The sequence below is a fragment of the Squalius cephalus genome, assembly GCF_949319135.1.
Source record: "Squalius cephalus genome assembly, chromosome: 15".
Classification (NCBI taxonomy): Eukaryota; Metazoa; Chordata; class Actinopteri; order Cypriniformes; family Leuciscidae; genus Squalius; species Squalius cephalus.
The window spans coordinates 17,206,017-17,212,881 of NC_137136.1; the positions used below are offsets into that span (position 1 = coordinate 17,206,017).

General features: G+C 37.8%; 1 long non-coding RNA gene across 1 annotated transcript; it reads right to left on the reverse strand.

Moving 5' to 3' along the window:
- Window positions 1-3,820: 3,820 nt before the first annotated feature.
- LOC307172843 lies at window positions 3,821-5,874 on the reverse strand. Its single transcript, XR_013823774.1, has 3 exons — window positions 5,701-5,874; window positions 5,541-5,608; window positions 3,821-3,881 (listed from the first exon to the last, which is right to left on the reverse strand). It is a non-coding gene; the product is annotated as an uncharacterized lncRNA (long non-coding RNA).
- Window positions 5,875-6,865: the final 991 nt, after the last annotated feature.

Below are 6,865 nucleotides of genomic sequence, written 5' to 3' on the forward strand. Positions count from 1 at the left end.
TTTGTTGAATGCAGTTTGCCTTTTTAGCGCTATTTTTTACTTGAGTTAAATTCAGTATTTCTTGCATTTATTAATATGCACTTGTGTGTGCCTAGAAGAGTATTGTTAAACTTTTAAGTATAATATCTGAAATATTTAGTGTTTGATCATGTCTACATGCAAAACCTAAAAATAAGTAAGCAGTTATGACCTGTGATACTCTTGAGCAACTAGACTAGTAGATACATGTATATTTATTAAAGATACAGGCACCTACTGTGTAAACCATGGCATTACAAATGAAAATGATTTTTCTGGCCACAAAATCCTCTGCATTGGAATTTAAAATCCTTTTCTCCATTTTAACCTTAAATACTACTCTATTGTAATCGAAGTAATAAAAAAAATATTATTTTAAGCTGTCATTAATGGGCCATAATTATTGCACAAATTGAATTTAGTAGCCTACCAAAAGATCTCAAAATATGAAATATTATTTAACTAAAATATAGAACATTTAATAAAAAAATAAAAAAAGTGTATGGTCACATTTGACCACCTATGAGTGTGATCAATAAGGAAGGAATACCTGAGGGTTATATACAAGAAAAACATTAACATTAATGTTGCTTCTCCATCACTCTCCAGAATAAAGTGATAGGTCTACTGTAAATGTCTTCGACGTAATAATCAATGCACACTATGATGCAATGTTTACCAAAAATTGCTGCATATACCTGTATCCTGCTTAAAGCCATTAAAATGTATTTACAGCGCTGGTTTGTTTGGAACTAATGAGAGCTCCATGAACCACGTGACCGTGTGTCGACGACGCCGGCGAGATCAGAGCATGTTTTTTTCAATGGCTCTGGCTTCAACTGAGGCGCTACAGCGATCTGTCATGCCACATTAAGTGTGCCAAAACGGTATTTATTGTTTGAATTTCGTATCAAAACGTACAAAATTTGAAAGCTGAGACTTTGTTTCATACCAAAAGCAGGGTTGGCAACTTGGCGTGAGATTTACTTGGGCAGAACCTGAAAGCGCGTGTCTCACGCCACATGCGTGAGAGTTGTGAACCCTGCATTTTGTAACTGGATCGAGCAGCTATCCTGCTCCTGCCGATCCACTGTCCTCCACAGTTCATCTCCAACCCCAATCAAACACACCTGCCTTTAATTTTCAAGTGATCCTGAAGACCTTAATTGGTTGCTTCAGGTGTGTTTGATTAGGGTTGGAGATGAACTGTGCAGGACAGTCGATCGGCAGGAGCAGGATTGGGCACCCCTGGCTTAATGTAGGCTATTGTAAACAAATTGCTGTTCTAACCCAGCGACCTTTGTTTTTTTTTAATCGTACTAGCCTGGCTAGATGACAATTATGTGTGCGTCTCTGCTAAAGCAGTTATGCTATTTTGAATTAAGCTAACGACATATGTAGCGGAAAAGACTCTTTGATGGGGACAACATATCGCCAATAAAGTAATATTGTACAGTTAGTGGCTCATGGCTGGATAAGAACGGCAAATATAAATTCACCAGTGGCAAAAACATGGGTTGGACTATAGTTTTAGGCTAATTACGGTTAATGAACGCCAGAGGGCAGCAAATATCAAGATTTGTATGGAGCGCGAAGCTGAGCTGCATCAAAATAAAATCTACTCATGATGCAGATGCACCATTTACTTTCGTTAAGGAAAAACATGAAAGAAGTAGAAAATAGTTTCTTACATAATAAATAACATAGGCTACCGTCAAAACGTAGGCTACGATTATATCAACACATTTTGTTCACGTCGGTGTCACTGCAGACAGTTGAAATGTCCCGGGTGATTTGTGTTTGAGTGCCGATTTGTGTTGTTTACTGTTCTGTGTTTGCTTGACACAATGTTTGTTCAGATGTTCCCTGGGAAGATGTTTCATTCTCTGTGTCCACTGCTCCGCCTCAGTTTATCAATGGTCGTGTAAATAGGCCTACAGAATCTCTTTTTTACAAAATCAGTCATCAACATAATTGGCGTTTCTGCGTTTGTCCTTCATCTCTCAAGAGATAGCCTGACTCATTTCATAACATTTTCATATCCCCCACTCAACTCGCCAGCTGTTTGGGAGCACCTGAACCACTCCTCTCTCTGTCTCTACCCTGTAATTTGGAAGCAAGAGAGAAAGATAAACATGTCTTTGAGTGATAGAGGAGAATGTCAAGAATGCTGGTTTAGAAGGTGTTGCTGTTTGTTCACTTGCTACTGTCTGAGTGCGGCTTGGCCTCCAACGATGCCGCCGCCGCCGACAACTCCGAGCCCTGCAGCCATCACGTCTATTATCTCGCAGGGCATTGTTTTCATAATGGAGTCTGTGGGTGTGTATAGAGGAGATTAAAACAGTAATTACTACATTTAAAATTACAACATTAGATAATTAAGTTATTGTGCTCATGCACGCCTGTTTAAAGTCACCATAGAATCAAAATGGACAATTAGATTTTTTATGGAATATTGTATTTATTATAAATGATTTATCTGTGCACATAATAATCTTTTTTTTAAATATTTTTTTTATTCATGTGCCCTCGTAATTTTTAATCAAAATAATTCCCCCTCCCTTTGACATCTCAGATGACGTGTTTACTGGCCTGAGGGCGGGACAATCTGACAATCTTATGAGATTGCACAACCCCATCTCATGGCAATTCTTATGAATTTTACGAGATGGCTAATTTGTACGAATTCATAGCCTACAACCTCACTCATACGAATTTGTTCGTTTTTTGCTAAATTGTACATATTTTGAGTTGCCCAATTCATATGAATTCGTAGACCCCGCCCCTAAACCTAACTGTCACTAGGGTTTAGACAAATCGTACGAATTTGTACGAGTGAGGTCGTACGAATTCATACGAATTAGTCACATTTTACTTACTCGTACGAATTGGTCGTGAGATAGCGCTGGATTGCAGCAATAGGGCCGGTTCACACAGAGCGCGTTTTTGCTGTTTAAAATGCAAGATGCAGGTCAGTGGAATGAAAAAAAGCTCAAGGTCTATGCGTTTTTTAAAAGTTGAACTTTTAACTTGAACGCATGCGCAAGACGCTGCTGAAGACGTGAGATCTGAGCGCAATGGTTAAAGACGTCCATCTATTTGTGTTTACATTGAAAAACAATGGAATGCAAAAACTCTTTCTGTGTGAACGGCCCCATAGAGTGCAACAGTGCCTGCCCCCATTTTTCAGTGCAAGTCTTCCTTTCATAAGCCATTAAGGATTCAGATAGCAGAACTGACAACCATATTCTGCTGCTGTGTGAACGTAATATTCTTCAAATCATTTAAGAAAGAAAGGATAGGCTAGATAAACACTTATTAAATAAATAAAAATTCTTTCAAAAAACTATGAAGAGTTGTTTTTATTACTAGGGCTGAAAGTAGAATAATCAATCGATTATTTCTAACAAAACAAAAGAGTACTACTGTGAAATTGGTACTTCAAGCTTCAATTGCTCTGATGGTTGGAAAATGCCTTATTATTAAATATAAATATGGGTATTAAATATGTCAAATTGCAATGAAATGATAACTTTAATAAAAGTATCAACGCAATATGTCTATGTATATGAGTACAAATTAATATTAATATGTTAATATTTGTATTTTTTGACTAATCATACCAAATTGGCATGTTAAATTACCAGCCCTAATTTGTATCTTCCTAATAGTTTTTCTTCCTTTAAACTTGACTCTGCTTTGGTCCATCCTTTGACAGGTGTTTGACTATGTCTAGCAATACGAACCCAGATCAAGTGCCAAACAGACACACTCAAACACAGTGTTTCTAACCCGCATCTGTTAGCTTGCCTTTTGCCCTCAAAACAGGTGTTATGTCCAAGGGAGCAGGCCATGCCATGTGCCTGTTGAGTAAAGACAACACAGGCTTGTCTGGCCTGAGGCTGTGCCACACACACAGGGAGACATCACACAGCCACACAGAAGATTAATACACAAAAGCACCAGGACTTACTACACCACCTGCCCCAAACACATACAGAGCATGATGGGTAGATTAACAAAGACGCCACGCAGAAGCTGAGTGTCAGCGACAGTCGGAGAGAAAGACAGTCTCAGGGACCATTCACAAAGGACGCGCTCGTTTAAAAAGTGAGATGCCACGCTGTCGAATGGAAAAGAATGCTGAATCTCAACAGAAAGTTGTGCTTCCTGTAAAGGCGCCAATATATTTAACATTGCTCGACTCATTTTCACTGGCATTTCAATAGACCCCAGTGGAAACTACCCACTGCAAGTGTTTTACTTTTACATAATATGTTTTGTGAGTGTTCCTACACAAATCGGTTTGCTTTTCTTTTTTTCAGAAAGACATTCAACACCAATAACAATGGCTGTTTACTTCAGCTAGTGGACGGTAAGATTAGATTAGCCATGGCCAGGACAGAGGAAAAATATTATTTACCCACACTTCAACAGTGAAATGAAAGAGCTCTGTATAAATGGAGAACAGTTCAAACACAACCAAACAAAAGCTTTGTTTAACAGGAACATTCGATTATATCTTAATATTTTTATGGATTCTATCCATGCGTTTACCCACCCTGTCATCCTGACCCGCTGTCACAAATTTATCCTTGCAGAAAAACAGAAGAAGGGTGTTGAGTGGCTTTGAGACTTCACTGATAATACAGTTATTTTTGAGGAAGCAGCGCACGGCCCAGAAATCCTCCAATCAACACAACACATTACAGACAGCAGACATTCTGTTAGCGCATATGCAGCAAGGATTTAGATGATGAGCTGTCGTGATGGGTGATTCAGAAACATGCTTTGTGAAGCTTCGAAACCTTTGTGAAATCATTTGTTTCGAACCACACGATTTCAAAAAACGAGGCTTTGTTACGTCATAACTTTTCGATGGTTCAGTGGTGGACACATTTGTATAGGCTAATAAAAAGGAAGAGTTTTAGTTAATAGTCTCTTGTTGGCCTGATTAACCAAGCTCTCTATAAAACAAGCCCCACAATAAAAAAATAACACATTACAGACACTTCATTTTTAATGCTATGATTCGTTAATTGATTCAATGTTTAGGAAAGCTTTGTTTCTCCCATCACTACTTTTAACATTTAGCTGCAATTACGGAAGTTCGGATAATCTTTTCTTCCCTGTTGTATCATATTCAGGTGAAAATGTTTGGATTGTGGTTTGTTTGTTTGCTTGAGTTTGCTAGAGCTAGGGTTTTAAGGCACTATTCTCTGTTTTGGAACAAATATATATATATATATATATATATATATATATATATATATATATATAGAGAGAGAGCTATATATAAAGCTAAACAAATAAAATTGAATTGAAAATGTTTCTTTTCAGGTGTGTACATCTAAAATGACAGTGAATATTTTACAGGTAATGTTAATTTTTTTATTATATACAGATATATATTCATCATATTTAATATAAACTGAAAATCCATTTAATTTTGCATATACTGTTGCTTTTGATATCACACTTTTTGTCTCACACATGGAACATAAATATAGCCTACACCTTACTTTGTTTCAGCAAGGGGGTCCATTGCAAAGAGATTGTAATATTCGAGGGTCTTCAGGTTTTAAATCTCCTGAGAAAGAAAACAGACACACATTCATTAAGGTGAGATTGACTAAGATAAGTAGGCTGTGTACAAAAATATGTATAGATGCCACATTTGACCTCTTCAGACACGTTGGCGCGCCCGCCATCTTAGAAGGTTCAGCGTGTCATCACTCACAGTAAGAATCGATGATGACACAACATTGCGCAGCTTCTGGTTGTGAAACCGCCGAGATTAAATGTGCAGCATTATTCAATGTGTCTTCCACGGAAACAGGAAGACAGGGCAGGACATCAGCTCACCTCCCTTTTTTAAAATAGCCAATGGTGTTTTGTTTATATTACAGCTCGGCTAGAGCTGTTGAGCTCGGTAAAGCCGCAGTTTTCTCCTAATCTCTAACTGTTTCTCCTCCTAAACTCCTCTATCACTGTAAAATATCTGTGCAGACTTCAAATGGGTCCGATACGTTTTCTGGTATGCGCCGACTGGCACAAATGATCCGCTCCGTGCTATCGTATCTCTGGAACGGACTGTGTGCGCTGCGGCGGTTCACGTGACACTAACGTTAAACCAGACTCCATTCGCCCCAAAGGAAAGTATTTTTACAATGTCTGAATCCCCTATGTAGTGTACTATGTCCCATTCACCATGTTAATTATTATTATTTTTTTAACAATTCACCGATTTCAGTCACAGCTTCAGTGTCTATTTTAACTTAATATTACAGGTTTTTACCATGGTACTTTTGAATGTTTTTACTTTTACTATGGTAACTTTTAAATGTTGTGTTAGCTGACGCCTTTGTCTTGTTTGTATTGTGTTAGTTTAGCAAAATCATCTGCTGAAGTCTATTGCAGATATAGATATTCATATGCGTCTAATACAGTTGCAGACGCTCAGTCAACTTGCTTCCGAATGTTCACAGACATTTGACCAGCTTTGGCGCTCCAATATGGCAGACGGCTTATGTATAGTGGCCCATAGAAACAGCCACTAATGAGACATCTATGTATCTATGAGTAAACATCTGGTAAATCCAGAAGATCCGTCTAATCCAAAGTGAATTATATAGTAAAGTGTGAAATGACACTTAGTATGTGTTCTTGAAACATGATATTATCAGAAACATCTACATTCTGAAGGATAATCTGTTCCCACCCATCCAAATAGCCAACAGTCACATACAAGCTTGTTTGGGTTTTGTAAGGGGTTGTGTTGTCTCTGTCTTTGCTCTTAAACAAGTCCTTCTTATCTAATCACAAAAAAAGATAACCAGAAAACTCT